Source organism: Pholcus phalangioides, unplaced genomic scaffold, assembly GCF_987345545.1.
Source record: "Pholcus phalangioides strain wild (caught in Gottingen) unplaced genomic scaffold, Ppha-v1.0 ptg000017l_1, whole genome shotgun sequence".
Lineage (NCBI taxonomy): Eukaryota > Metazoa > Arthropoda > Arachnida > Araneae > Pholcidae > Pholcus > Pholcus phalangioides.
In genome coordinates this window covers 13,462,526-13,479,023 of record NW_028301610.1, presented here as the reverse complement: position 1 = coordinate 13,479,023, position 16,498 = coordinate 13,462,526, and the positions used below count along the sequence as shown (strand labels likewise).

The 16,498-nt window shown below is 39.0% G+C and overlaps 1 protein-coding gene across 2 annotated transcripts in view; it reads right to left on the bottom strand.

Moving 5' to 3' along the window:
* LOC149072419 (apoptotic protease-activating factor 1-like) overlaps nt 1–5,868 on the bottom strand; it is a 67,459-nt gene extending 61,591 nt beyond the window's left edge. The window contains exon 1 of one of the 2 annotated variants that reach the window (XM_089247125.1): nt 5,542–5,868. The gene's annotated coding sequence lies outside the window, so the exon portion shown is untranslated. The remainder of the gene's footprint in view (nt 1–5,541) is intronic. The other variant, XM_089247126.1, reaches the window with a different exon arrangement.
* Nucleotides 5,869–16,498: the final 10,630 nt, after the last annotated feature.

Genomic DNA, 16,498 nt, shown 5'->3' with positions numbered 1-16,498 from the left:
AAAAATAGAGTAAGGTACTCTGACTTTGTAAATAAAGTTTTGTGTTGATATCTTTCATTTTTATTTAGCTATGCCAAAACATTCTTTACTTTTTGGACGACTTCCTTATAAGGCTTAAAAATATTGGGGCTGTGTCTCAAACCCAATATTTCTATAGCTATTAGCTATTATAGAGATGGCAGCAAATATTGAGAAGATTTGGGCTCAATATACCCATATTCCTCTGCATCATCCAGCATACCGCCAAACTCTGACACCAAATTTTCTAATTTTGGGTCTGGCCTGTTCCCAGCATTCCAGAAAAAGCAAGGTTTAATAAGGATCAAAGTATGCATTCAGCCAATTCAATGGATTTTTATAATAAAAATATTTGAGAATTTTCCAGAATCTGTGATTCAAATTTCCCGGCATGCTGGTCACCCTTGATGTTTTCTGGCATGTCGTCTAATGTGGGGGAATACTGTTAATTTTTTAACGACAATATTCTTATGAATCACAATATTCTTTCTTCAATATTTACTTCAATCAAGCAATGTTTCTCGCCAAATTCCTCATAAGAATTGTTATCGCTTGAATTCACACTAGCAAAGTCTCATCCTGATAATTATCATCTTTATCTTTATGGATACAAAAATTTCAAATTTGGTGTGAATTTCTTCATCACTAAAGAAAAAATAATGTCGAGGAAATGGAGACATTAGTAAACAGCGAGTTCTGGATAATTGAGGTTTCACTGTTTATAGATAGCCTACAGTGAAAATTCTGTATAATGATACTCAAGGAAATGGAAAAACATATTGTTATATAAACTGAAGAGCCAAAAAAACTTGTACAGGCATGCGTATGCAAATAAAGAGATATTGAACCAATTAGAGTATGGCGCTGCAGTCGGCAACGCCTATATAACACAACAAGTGTCTGGCATAGTTGTTAGATCGGTTACTGCTGCTACAATGGCAGGTTATCGAGATTTAAGTGAGTTTGAACGTGGTGTTATAGTCGCGCATGAGAGATGGGACATAGCATCTCCGAGGTAGCGATGAAATTTGGATTTTCATGTACGACCATTTCACGAGTGTACAGTGAATATTGGGAATCCGGTAAAAAATTAAATCTACAACATCGCTGCGGCCGGAAAAAAAATACATGCAAGAACGGGACCAACGACGACTGACGAGAATCATTAAACGTGACAGACGTGCAATCCTTCCGCAAATTGCTGCAGATTTCAATGCTGGGCCCCATCAACAAGTGTCAGCGTGCAAACCATTCAATGAAACATCATCGATATGGGCTTTCGGAGCCGAAGGCCCACTCATGTACCCTTGATGACTGTACGACACAAAGCTTTACGCCTCGCCTGGGCCCGACAACACCGACATTGGACTGTTGAGGACTGGAAACACGTTGCCTGGTCTGACGAGTCTCGGTTCCAATTGCTTCGAGCTGATGGACGTGTACGGGTATGGAGATAACCTCATGAATCCATGGACCCTACATGTCAACAGGGGACTGTTCAAGCTGGTGGCGGCTCTGTGATGGTATGGGGCGTGTGCAGTGGGCGTGATATGGGACCCCTGATACGTCTAGATACGACTCTGACAGGTACGTAAGCATCCCGTCTGATCACCTGCACAAATTCATGTCCATTGTGCATTTCGACGGACTTGGACAATTTCAGCAGAACAATGCGACACCCCACACGTCCAGAATTGCTACAAAGTGGCTCCAGGAACACTCTTCTGACTTTAGACACTTCCGCTGGCCACCAAAATCCCCAGACATAAACATTATTGAACATATCTGGGATGCCTTGCAACGTGCTGTTCAGAAGAGATTCACCCCCCTTACTCCTACGGATTTATGAACAGCCCTGCAGGATTCATGGTGTCAATTACCTCCAGCACTACTTCAGACATTAGTCGTGTCCATGCCACGTCGTGTTGCGGCACTTCTGCAGGCTCGCGGGGGCCCTACACGATATTAGGCTGGTGTGCCAGTTTTTTTGGCTCTTCAGTGTAGATGGAATGTATTAACACCATGGAAAGTGCATTGGGTCCTGGGAGTAATATATACCGTAATATAGATATATAGGATTTTCACTGTATTACATCTGTAGAATAAGCTTTTTACAGGGTTCGCGCTGCCGATCCCCATCGCGCCAAATCGCGACAAAATATTTTATTTGGCGAATAAATAAAAGATCGAACTCGCCAAATCGCGAGTGTCCATTCAGCCTCTTGATGGTCAAATCAATAATTTCGACGCATGTGCAAAAATTCGGAAGTGAAATTTTTGTTGGCCAATCACGAACAATGTTCAGCTACTTTCGGTACGGTTCCAGAGGAGGGTGAGTTGACAGGGACGATCAACATCAAGTAGAAGTGTTACTAGCTGAGCGCACCCCCAAGAGCCTATATGGAAAAAATAACCAATTGTTTGAACCCTTTACTCAATGATATACCTTCCCTCAGCAAAGATGCCGCCGACGCGCTATTGCGGGTCAAATACCCGGAATTTCGGGAAAGGATACATAAAAATTTTGTTCACACTTCCCGTGGGATGCGTACTTTTTGAGTTTTAAGAAAAATAAATATGCAGGGGGAAAAACCCCTGTGTGTACCAACTTATTTTATTTTTCTTCCTCCTCACCGTCTATCACGATCGCGATAAGGTGTCGTGACCTTAAAAATGAATTAGGCTGACGAAATATCAAGTTGCGTCCCGGAATGAGAGCTGCTATTATACCGAATTTTCCAATTTCTGAGGGTTTTTCTCCTGCGCGTTATATATCGGAAATTACGGTACGTTCGCGGCTACCCACCCACGTTAGAGACAGCGTATTTACCGCGTAAATTCGCTTCGTTTTAACGAGATTGCAAATGCTATTTTCTGAAGAATTGCCCTTTCGAATCGTAATACAATTTTCCGAGATCGTTGGAGGAAAAAAAAAATTTGTAAAAACTATCATAAATATCCAGTCATCAAGCCGCTATTCGGTCGTGAGTTTCACGTCACGAAAATCTGGGTTTCGGACCCGCTAGGCCGCTAATGCACAGACTAAATACAATTTTCTGAAGTTTTCCAACATTCAGTTGGCTATCCCTTTAAAAAAATTCTGTTGCCACGACGCAGAAGCGGCTCTTCGGATACGTGACTCTCACGGGGTGCCGCTCCGGGAGGGGCGCCAAATCCAAGATTAAAGAGCGAAAAAAAAATTTGAATTAAAAAAAAGGGGGGGAACTGTTTGTCCTCTGGAGGATCACAATATCCGAGATGAACGTGCGCAGATTATTATTTTTTAGGAATTGCAAGACCAATACAAATCTGACATAGCTCACATATTCAGATGTGAAATATGTGGAAGTTAAATGGTGGTAGACCACAGTTGTGGACCATCGGGGGAAATCATTCCAGCTGGGAATCACTCAAAAAGGATTTATATGAATCAGAAGATGATCATCAGAATCATTTGCTTTAAATTTATTAATGAAGCTAAGGCTTTATGAAATGAAAAATCAATTAGAAATTATAGACTGGTTTATTAGTAAATACCTTATATAATGCACTCAACTTAATTATATTTGTTTTAAATTTGTTACACATGTTAATTCCTCAGTGTTGATGGGTTTCTTTGCAGCTCTTTTCTGTACCTTTTCTGTACTTAGCAATGAATGTAAAAAAAAAAACCTAAACCTAGTTATACTACTAAATTAAACTTTTTCTGTTAGTAAGGGAAAGTGCCCAAATAGCATCCCAAATAGTATTATGCATAATAATTAATATATACTGTATATATATAATTAGTTATATTTATATATTGCTTATATTTCTTACTTTATTATATGTATATAATTAGCTTTTCTTCATGAATGAAACATAGAAGTGTTAAACAGTATAAAAATGTCGACAAGTGATCATACATAAATAAAAATGAATCTAAGTAGTCAGGAAAAAAGAGTTTCCCTCTGATACTCAGAGGGGACGAATTTTCAGCTACAGCGAAATATTTTACTGTTTCTGACTAAACGACTACAGCTACACGACTATGAGGAATATGCAACGCAATATTCAATTAGCGATCTGTAAATATTATATATAATCTCTAATTCATGAAAAAAACTTTCCGTAAGGCATAAATATAACTGCAAAGTTGATTTCGACTGTAACAAGTTATAACAAAAAGTATTTTTGAAAAATTAAAGCGTGAATGAAGAAAGCAAAGTAATTGCATCACTGCAAGTAGTCAACTGAATGGGTCTGAAGAGTTTTCTGGCACTTTCACAAGATAGCAGCTCTGTACATGCAAATTAGAAGGGGGGGGGGACAAATTTACAGCAATGAGCGTATTTCAGGCACTTCCCCTAAATCTTTGGATTGAACTTGTTTTTAGAAATCAATTAATTATTTGTTTGATTCACAGGGGTGCCAATGATACGGGGACCAACTTTATTTTTTTTGAGAGGAACCCCCTTTCACTCAAAAAGGACCCAGATTTTACCAATAACCTGGGTCTCGGGACTCAGGTAAATTAGAGTAGAGTGGCATCTCTGCCTGAGAATCATGAACCTCATTAAAACACAGAAACAGAACAGAATAAATGTAATAACAGTATTTTCTGTTCCTGTTAATGGTCCCAGCAGGCAACAATTGAATTTCGAAAATGCTTTTGAATTGTGGACAGCAAAAAAAACTCTGCAAATTCTTGAGAACTAAAATATTTTTTGTACTGTAAAATTTACATTTTAGCTAAAATATTTTTTGTACTGTAAAATTTACATTTTAGCTAAAATATTTTTTGTACTGTAAAATTTACATTTTAGCTAAAATATTTTTGTACTGTAAAATTTACATTTTAGCTAAAATATTTTTTATACTGTAAAATTTACATTTTAGCTAAAATATTTTTTGTACTGTAAAATTTACATTTTATATCAAACAATTTTTATTCATACATGACTTGCATTTTGATTTGTATTTTCATCTTGAACTTAATATAAGTTGTTTTGGAATTCACATTTTATGACGCGTCAATTTGGCTACAACTTTTTTCCATCTGATTAGCCAAATTGCTACAATTGATAAAAAGTCAGGGCGAACTCTGAGCTTTTGACAGTTACTATTAATTCATGCAATCCACATTTACAACATTGTATGAGCAATGACAAAAACACATAATTGCACAGGGTAGTTACTTCTTGTATTCATTCTTCCGTAATATAATAAGTCTTGCAACTTTTTGAATGTAGTAGTGAGTTATTTATCTAGGCTTTACAGTAGAGACATCCATTAATATCCTAAATGTTTTTTTTATTATCAAAGATCTAAAATTTAAATGAGAACTAGTAGCGGTAGCTAAAGGCAAAATTTCAAAAGCAATCAACATGTTAAAAAAAATTTGTTTGCGTTTGTGGCGACACATAATTAAATTATTAAGCATATCAATACCAACTTACATGATTGTTTCAAATTTTAAATCACAGACATGGTACTAAAAACGATAACAAAAAATAATTCATTTCATCGACAAACGCTTCTCACCTAATAAATAATGAGGTCAACTAAAAATATAAATTACTCCTCCAAAAACGATTCATAAATGATGCAAATCAGAACTTATCACTGATAAGCCAACTGGACAAGATAGTGATTGTTCCTGAAAGCCTTGTATAATTATTATTGTATTGTATAGGAGTGATTGTTCAGAGGGGGGGGGAATCACAGTTTTAACACAAGGGGGAGAAAACGATCCATCGCTATTATCACAAAGGATAAAAATATTGACGCATTTCAATGAAATCACTTTTCACGTCCAAATTTACTACCAACGTCAAAAACAGGATACAAACAAGAAAATAAATATGTCACGTGTTTAACTGAAACCAATCAATTAAGTTGGATATAGTTATGACCGTCCAGACATTTGCCGGTGTGTGTGTTAAGACCGTCTCAATTTCATTCAATAGATTCAAGCTGACCATATTTCCTTGAGATAATGTGCACGTAAATACGAGGAATCGACAAGTTGCAACCAAAAATACAGCCGTCCTCAGTTTACGAGCAACAAAAAATGATTTCGGTTTACGAACTAATCTCGCTTTCCGAAAACGTAAAATTGTCTGAATCCCGATGGAAACATATTTCAGTGTAGTCTGAGATTATATATATATTTTTTCTCTACGGAATTTGGTTGAAGAATTATATTTCATCGGAATAGAATTCCTGCCACCATAATATTCTTCTTATCCAGTCCATGGATCATCAGGTCGTTTCGAACTTTACGAAGCTCTGGAGAAAATAAATTTTCCAAAGATGTTTGGCAATAATACAGCAGACCTCTCGATAACGGACACCCATGGGACCAAAAATTTCGCTAACGGGGAATGTCCGGTAATGGGAGGTACGATATACAGTGGAGCATCGTTTATACGACGCGTGTTTTCGGTCGCAGTTTGCTTGCCTGTACATTTTAATTAATATACTATATATTACTGAAAAAGTGATACACCGGTTGTTATGCAAAATCACTAATCCTCTGGATAAAGAAAATTTCTTGAATATTTTACTACATTTATCACTTTTAGAGGCGATTATGCATAATTCCGAAATAAAATTGGATGAGTGTATAAAATCTGATAAACGAGGCGTTCCATTCCAAAACTCACTCATCGTGTTTTGGTTGATTTTACAGAAAATCAATAAAACGTTTCTTTATTGTAGTTCCCATACATGTGTCCTAATATTTAGCATTAAGTTACTATAAGAAAGAGGAAGTATTTTGGAAAGTATTGAACCTTGAAAAATGAGCAGCTGTTTCCTTAGAAATGAGTGGTACCAATAACACAAATTCTGAAAAAACATTGATGAGTGAGTTTTGGAATGGAACGCCTCAAACATGGAATTATTCTGTAAATTTTCTTCTCTTCATTAAACCGATTAACTATTTTTACCAGCACATGATACGTGCAATAAGCATATTTTGCAATAAAAATTAAATTGAATTAAAATAAGTATGAAAAAGATAAAAACATTTATATACAGTAAAACCTCTCGATAACGGACGACGTTTCATCTTTACGGCATAAAAATCCGAGCGCTACTAATTACCAATCATCTCGATAAAACAAGTTTGATATAAATGTGGGAAAATTTATAACCTTTCTTCTCTTTATTAAACCAATTAATTTTTTTTACCCGTACATGATACGTGCACACTACATATATTTATTTTGCAATAAAAATTAAATTAATATAATTGTGAAGGAAAAACATTCATAACAGCACTATCAATCTTGTAATGTTAGATTTACGTATACGTTTACTTCACACGTATATCAACAAACAAAACCAACATTACCGTTCGAATCCCTAATCCTGGCTCATAGTTATGTTCAGTTAATTATGTAATTAATTAACGATTCATCTTATTTACCAACACGAGCTTGGGATTAAACATAATGTTGATTGAATATGATAAACTTTTGGTTTATGACCAAAATCAGTTTAGGGCGGTGCGACCTATGCAAATGCATATGTCATAAGGGTACCAAAAAAGTTGAAAATTTTTGATGATGCTGAACAATCTTATGATATTGTTTGAGAAACAGTATCGAAAATATTGGAGCCAGACAAAGGTCTCAGCCTCGCAGTCCAGCTTCAGTTTATGGAAGGCCATGATTAAGGTCATCCCAAGAACATGATGTTACAAAAGAAACATCATGTTCCAAAAGAAACATCATGTTCCAAAAGAAACATCATGTTCGGCAAAGTGTTGTTCTGATCATTATCATCGAAGGGTTTGGGTCTAATGGATTTGAGACTCCCGGACCCATGCGCTAAGACAAAGGTATTCAACCTTTAAGAGAGTGAGGGCAACTTCATTAATTTGAAAGCGTGTACCAGGCAACTTCATTAAGTTATCTGGAACAGAGCCGCAGGTCACTTAATTGACCTATAAATGGGCTACGGGTCACTAAAGTGATCTGAAATACGCCATGGGCCGCTTGGGGATTTGTAACTGTGCCGTAGGCAGGGCAGTCCTAGAAGTTCTGCCGCCTGAGGCGAATAATATTTTGCCACCCTTAAGATACGGGTGGCAAATATGGGTTGACTGTCTGAAAAGAGTTTTCTTTCTTCACCTCTATTATATTAATACAGTGTTTCCTAAAGTGTTCCCCCTTGGGAAGGGGGGGGGGGGCCTGTGTAACGTTGATGATTTAAAATGTCATGAGAGAATTTCCTAAATAAAAACGTCCTGTTGAGAGTAAATACGTATATCAAATCAATATAATGATTCTTTTTTCAACGGGGAGGGTGGTCCCATAGTGGGCGCACTTGTTTACATTTTTTCTTATGGGTTTTGGAAAAACGTCTTCAAAGGATTAGTTGAGCTATTTATGTCTAGCACATATATGTCGTATAAATGCATTAAAATTCTACGTAAAATTTATTAAACATAATTTGAAGAAGAATTTTATTGAATCAAGTATCACAAATGTGTTTTTGCGTCTTTTTAGGAGAAAACATGAAAATTGATAAATGAATATAGTTATTCTGAATCCAAAGATAAAAAATGCATTTATTCAAAATCCAAGAAACACTCTCCTCATTCCTTAGTTTTTAAAATCGTGATTTTTTGCGTTATGTTGCTTACATGTTGTTAGGTTGCGTATCATAAAGATAAGTTTTTCATACCTTTTTATTTATACGTTGCAGCGAAGTAGCAGCCCTGAGTTAATACGTTTGCGACCAGAGGCGTAGTACGCAGAAGAGAAGATGGGGCAGATGCCCTCCCCAAGACGATCAAAAATTAAAGATATTTCCAAATATTTCAGTAAAAAAATTGAATATCGAAAGAAGATGCCTTTATACCGTATGTTATCTTTATCAAAATTTCTGTTAATTTAAGATGCTTTTTTGAAGGTTAGTAGCTCAAAATTTCTCTTGGAGAGATTGCTTGTGTCTCCCGAAAACAATGTGCCCTTCCCCCAAATCTAAAGGTCGATCTTGTTACGCCAATGCTCGTGACCAGAGCGTAGGGTATTGTAATGTGGTAGGTCTTGTCATGGTGCAACCTGGTAACGCAAATTCTACCACAAGTCATTATACCGCTTCATCATTGTTTGGCGCAGCATAACCTTGACGGTCACCTATAGAAACAAATTCCAATCCACTCGAATGAATGATAGCACATATCGCAACAGATCCGTCGGAAAAATCAGCAAATCGTTCGTTGAAAACACCCTCTACCGCCTTCGCTATTGCGATTCAACAGCACATACTAGATCAAAAATACTTGTTGCGGTGTCTTATATCACATCTTAAAGTTTGTTCCATGAATTTAGAATCACCCTGTACATTGAGAAAGGCATCAATGAACTAGAACTACTTACGCCACCTATCAAATAAAACTGTTACAATTCTTCGATTGAAATTAGTAATCGGATTTTGATTAGCGTGCCATATAAAAAAAGCAATATGATATGATCTTAGTTAATATTTTAAAAGCAATAATATATTAGTTAAATTATGAAGTTTGTCTCGATATTTTAACAGTTGCTGTTTGTGCGTGGATAAAAAAAATATTGTTAGTAAAACTCGCAAAGTGTAGCTATTGTAGGCTTTCTGTGATTACAATCAAAAACAATATGAAAGCCAAGGGCGGCAAGAGTTTTATTAACGTTGTTTTACCACTGACAAATAACAACTGTTAAAATTTCGAAGCAAACTCTATAATTTAACTAATATAATTACTCTTAAAATATTAACTGATATCATGTCATATTGTTTTTTTTTCACGCGGCCCATTAATCAAAAGCCAGTTACTAATTTTAATCCAAGAATTGTAACAGTTTAATTTGATAGGTGGCGGAAGGGGTTCTATTTCATTGATGCGTTTCTCACATGTAAATATAATACTGTAAAAAAACTGTATAGTTGTTTTCAATGCTTTCTAGAAGGCATATTTTTGCTGATGAAATTTTATCTTTACCCGTTTATTGGTTATAGGCAAAAGTGCCTCAGAAAAGCGCCATTTTTCATGGTGAATAAGTATACAGAGTCTGAGAATTCTTTTATGTGCACAGAGTTTTTTGCTGCGCACAAAAAAATTTCTTATATTGTGTAAGGCAGCATGTTATTTTATCATTCCGCACAGATATCGATATTCTGTGAGCAAAGAAACAGGTCTGTGCAGGTGAAATAAAAGTCAATATACCCCCTATCTGGAAAAAAGAAATTAAAGGGCACATTCCATGTAAGAATAACATTTTTCCTTTTCATTGCGAGCATCTCGGTGCTCATCATTCCCCCCCCCCCCCCATCCTGAAGCTGAGCCCAAGATCGAAATATTTGGTGGGCCTCCTCTATAATGAATGAAGAAAAACAATGAGATTTGTCCCGGGGCCCCCGTGCTAGAACCCTGCCAGCCCTACCCTTGTAGGGGTCATAGTGCTCACTTAAACCATTGAAGAGAGATGCTTGATTTCAGACTAAGGAGATATTCACCGACAACTCAGATGAACACCCTATGATTCAATGATTAGCATCATGATTATTTCAGTTAAAGCCATATTTCAGAGTTCTTGTGCGGGTTCTTTCTTCTGGTGAGAGTTATAATCAAAGCTCCGATCCGTGAATATGCCTCCCAGTAGGTTGACATGGCTCCAACCTCGTGAATCCCAACTATAAGTTCAACCGGGCACGCCACGAAGACCCATGGCCCACATCACACAGTAAGGCCCTAGACTGAGATTTTTGGTGGGCTCTTTGTAATATGAATTTGTAGTGTGAAAAACAAAAATAGAATCACATCTGATGAGAATTATATTGGGCTCCAGGCAGGAACCTTGCAAGACCCACTCTTTTTGTGGGGCCATGCAAAGACCTCAGTTCAGCATAGAAGAGGAGCTTCCACGATAATATCTGGCACAATGATTTATGAATTTATAACAATAAATACGTAAATTAAGAGGTACTGTATAGGCCTTCTTTCATTTTGCCCTGGGGCTATGATTTTGTCAGAAAAGCAGTAAGGAAACGCCTTTTTTTGGATTAAATATACAAAAATTTGAGTTTTGTAGAACAGCTTAATTATCATCAAGAGTTCCGCGAAAAGCTTTGACCTGGTATAGAGAACAGATATAGAGGTAAAAAAAAAAGGGGCAGTCGGAACATTCCGGAGCCGAACAGCACGCGACAATAGAGATTCTTCTATTATGGTGTTGGCTGAAAAAGGCATTTGTCGGGAGATGAACAAGGAATCCAAATTTGTGCTGGGGAAATCATCGTCTAAAGAAAGGAAAGTCATTCGGAAAAATGTTGATAAAGAGTGAAAAGATCTTTCACAAAAAAGATAAAGAGCCTAATTTTTTTTTCACAAATCCGATTCTCTAGAGATAGGAGACACTTTTTGGACGCGTAAGGAAGGAGGTGTGTTGAGATGAATTAAGCATTGAATTGCAAAAAGTTTTACAAAGCATTTCAACACTGAAAAGTATTATATTTATCCACGCGCGCTTTCCCTTTAAAATTATTTTGATGGATAAAAATTTCCGAGAGTGAAAACATCGTCATGATAAATCTGTCATAAAAAATGCCGCCCTAGGTGGCCGCCTCGTCGCTTTATGCCTGGCGCCGGACCAGGTCGGAAATAGGTCATTTAAGTAATCTGCAAATGGTCCGTTGGTCAATTAAGTGCTCTGGAACTGTGTAGCGGTAATCTGTAAATGCGCCGTGGGCCGTTCGAGTGATCCGGAACTGAGCCACGGGTAACTAAAAAGTGGCTCTCGTTCCCCATTTAAATATCACTCAAGTGATCTGGGAATATGTCACAGGCCTCTCAAGTTATATGGAGTTGCACCGTAGGTTACTTAAGGGATCTGGAAATGCGCCGCTTAGTTCATTTTTCCAAAATTAGGTTGAGTCCGAGGGCCACATTTGGCCCATCGGCCATGGGTGGAGCATGTACGCGCTAAGACGTCCTTATGTTTAACACAGATTATTTCTAGTGTAAGGTACGCGCGCGCGATAGGTCAACTCCCTGGATTAACTGTACATGTGCATCCTGGTGGTATTATATATGACGCGACGAACTACGTTCGAGTAGCGTGTAGGCACCTTAATGAAAAGGAATGTTTCGTTGAAGATTTCGTTACTAATGACTCTGGAGGGTTGGGCACGGAAAGATCTTCAGAAATTTTGCTGTAGCGATAACATTGACGTCATATTTTGCACAAATATGGCGGATGAGCCAGCCTGGGATTTCCAGTAGGTCTATCTAGGGGTACAAAATTACCCCGTGCATTGGGTACAAACGCCTTTTGTGCGTGTTTTGTTCTACGCATTCACTGATGTAAGTAAGGCTTCTGCGCATTTTTCCAAAGTGAGTAAGCATCCTATTTCTAAGAGCACGCGAGTATCCTGTGCATCTTCAAGGGCGCGAACGCGTCTTGTGCATTTCTGACCATTTCAAAATTACCAACATCTCCTGTGTATTTTTAAGGGCATGCAAGCTTCTTACACAGGAAAGCGTAGGGGACCTTCCACGCATAGAGGTACACAAACGTCCCAAAGTATTTCCGGAATGGGCCCTACGCATTTTTTGAGTGCTCCCCCCGTGTAAAATTTACTTATAAAATTAACAGACCAGACCAGACCAGACTCAAAATTTTTCGGTGGTGACTGGCCCTTAAAGTGGGCCATTAGCCATCATAAGGGCTGGGGCCCCTTGGGGACCCCCGGTGAAGAGAAGGACAAGTGAGTAATGTATGTGTAGTTGTGAGAGTGCATGTATGAGAAAGGAAAGTTTGGGAATAATTCCTCTTTTAAAAAGTTCATGGTCGTTTAAATGGTCTGTCGGCTTTAAATTTTAAAATTTAATATCGGTGAAATGCCGCCACTTCCTTACGTTATTAGTATTATTATTATTAGCTTCGCTTGTGAAGAAGCCCGGTCGGCAACGCTTTGTTGTTGGCCTGCGCGTCAGGGATTGGGTTAGACGTCTCCTCAATTCCGTATTGGCTGGAATCTGTAAGTAAAACATAGGATACATAAAAATATTAGTGGCAAGGAGTGGGAAAAAAAGAGATAGAGTTAATACGATTATTTTTTTCAAAGTCAGGAAAAGATAGTACTTTCGATGACAAGAAAGTTTAAAACACGATTTTTTTTTTTTTTTTCACAAAATTTTTTCAGTTTTTTTGGAGAATTTTTTTTTTTTTTGACAGAAAAAAGGAGTGGAAAGGAAAGAGAAAAAAGAATAGTATACTTCCGATTATATGTTGAAAAAGGTTTTTTCGATTTCTGGACGAGGCTTAGGTTTCCGAGATGATGTTCCCGGCCTCGTACATGAATTTGTCGAAAACTGCTCGACGATCTTTTTTCGAGTTCAGCTTTAGAATGTCCTCGAAGCAGAGCTTCGCGTATTCAAACATGTAGAGTGTTGAATTTGGGCAGCTATCGTCGTCAGTTCCAGAGTCGGAGCCGGCTTTTTCAGCTTTTTTGTTCGCCGGTGGAGCCGGGTTTGGATCGGCTGCTTTCTTGCCTTTTTGGGCGGCCTTGCTGCTCGAAGTCTGCTGCTTCTTGGATTTTTCTAAGTTTTTTGCCAAGTCCGTAGATGGGGTGGTCGTAGCGAAGTCCGTAGAGATGGAACTCTGCTTATGATTGGCTCCTGGGGTCTCTTTTAGCTTGGGTTTTTTGGTCGCTGCGATGTTCGGACTTGGTTTTTTTGTCGATTTCTTGGGCTTGGACGATTTTTCAGGGAGAGGTGCATCTTTGGAAATTTTGAGACGTGATGCGTTGATATTTTGCCAAACACTTCTCGGAAGAAAGGGCAGGCGTTCCGGCGATTTTGGAAAGGTAGAGTCTATTGTTGTGGAAGGGTGTCCCGTATTTTCCGGTTTGTTGACTCCGGATTGTAGCTGTTTTAGTGCGGCTACGTAGGCGCTACATTTCTTGTAGCTGGCTGGGTGGCCTTCTTTTTTACAGTTGACGCACTCCGGTTGGTGTGTTCCACGGATTTTACTGCACGGGGAGCCGATGTGATTTTCCGTGCATTTGATGCATCTTGCGGTGAAGTTGCACGTCTCGGCCGTATGCGTCCATCTTTGACACTTTGTGCAGCGCTGCGGGAAATTGCGGCTCGGGTGTCGTTTGTAGCGCACGACACTGATGGGCACAAACTTTAGATGGTGCAGTTGAAAAATGTCTTTCGACTTTTCGTTGCGGGGAAGGACGATTTTCCATAGGGGAAGTTTACGTTTTTTAGAACGTTTGCGGTAAGAGGAAAGCTGATGAATGCCTAAGATTTCGTGACCGAGTTGGGCAAGCTCGTCTTTGATCTCCTCGGTTGGTGTCTGGGGGTCTAAGCCTTTAAGCAGGACGGCTGTCGACTCGCTTGCTTGCGTCGTGTGGTGAAGAATTTCGAAGCTATTGTCACGAAGGAATCTTAAAACGTTCCGATGGTCAACTTCGCTATGGAGAGAAATTTTGTAAAAGTCCTTTTTGAAGGTTACATCGAAGGGTTGTGCGCAAATGTCACCGACGGGTTGGGCGAATTTGAACCAGCGGCCGTTGCCGATGAAAGTTACGGCGTGGCGAATGTTGGCTGCCGTTGAGTTTGGCGAGCTGTCACTCACTGCCATGGGCGTGGTGGTTATCGCTATGGGACGTTCTGATTGGTTCGCTGGAAGGTGGTCGCTCTTGGGGGTCGGTGGGCGGTTTGGCGATTTCGATGTTGATCTCTCTCGCTGAGAATCGCTTCGGGGGGCCTGGGGCTGGATAATCGATGATATCGACGGGGTTATCGTATCGATTGGGGCCGATCTCACGAAGGTTACTGTGGGTATTGGTAGATCACTGGAGTCGCCATCTGGTGAGATAGATTGGAGGCCCAGGTTCGTTGGTTTGGGCTTTGCTCGTAGAGCATCACCGGTGATTTCCTGTAAGTGGGAGACCGCTTGTGGTGGGTCCCTTACAGCTTCCTTGGAGATGGGTTGTTCCCTTCCAGTGTTTTCCAGGTTCTTCAGGATCTCAGACCGTTTCATCCGGGCTAGACCAGGATATTCATCGTAATAGCAGGGGGCAGGATAGTTCAGGAGAAACTTAAGTCCTCCTTCGATGAGGCTGGTGAGACGTGCGCTCTCTTTCCTGTCCTGCGTGGTTTGAATCTTTTCATAGTCTGCCAGGGCTGTACGAAATGTGTGACCGCTCTTGCAGGCCTTGTCGGAGGTGTTGTCAGCTTCGATTAGGTGGTAGTGATTTTCGACGACGTCTTCGAAGAGAAGTCTCGTTCTCCTCATCCTGACGAGTACAGGTGCGTCCCGTTTATGCGCCGCAGCTAGTTCATTCCAGCACTCGTTGTTGGGCCGGTTCACAATGTCGTGGAAGAAGCATGCGGGTATTCTAGCGGGGCTTGCCATATTTCTTGTCAAGGATGAAGCACGATTCTTCACTGTTACGGGGAGAGATTATTGCATGGGCCCGACTGGGTACGGGTCGTGGCTAATTTTAAGGGTTAGCATCGGAGCAATTTTTTCCGTGACCGTTCCCTACGGTGGCTGGGAACCATCTCCTTATAAAATTAACAATTTTAAAAAATACAGTATGTGTTAATGAAATGTTTCAATGTCAAAACACACACAGGTGTTTAAAGACACGTCACCTCTTCTTGGGAACTTGCAAATTAGTTAACCACAACGAAATGAATATAATGATTTAGAAACTCAAAAACAATCGAAATTTTTATATAACAGGTGCTTTAGGACACGTCATTATCACTACTTCAAGAACTTCTTTTGCATATGAAAGACAAAACAAAAGAATTTAATAATTTTTGAACTTCACACTTTGATTGCGTTCGGAAGATGGCAGCACCAACTGATTCGTCTGATGCATATTGAAATAAGGTTGAAATTGAAATAAAAACCATATACACCTTTCGGAGTAACTCTATGGTACGTAAAAGTAATCCCTCAAGTTCGTCTGTTCGCAGAGGTGCTTATTGCATGGCCTTAATATGCTGCAGCAGATAGGGCCATATTAAAAGCATTACGGACCCCTGGGCAAAGTGATTTTTTTGAGGCCCCTATTTAGTTAAAAAAATGCTTGCCTACAAACTTCACATGCTTAATCTCGAAAATTTTAATCAAATAGAATTTTCGTGACGCCACTTGAGAACGGATTAATTCATTTTATATTGATTCCTATGGGGAAAATTATTTCGGTTCACAAACGGACGTCAGAAACGAATTCAGTTCGTAACCCGAGGGTTGACTGCACTTACCGAAATGGCAACACCTGCCACAGGTGCGAAGAGGTGGGAATTACACGTGTCTTATGGAACGAAATTGAATAGAATAAACGATTTCTTCAAATATTTCAAATACTCATTATCTACATAATGGATTTCCAGGAATGAATAACGGGTGATAAGAAGTTCATCGTGTATATAAGCCATAGCAACCGAAACCAGAGTATCATTTGACGAAATCGAATCATC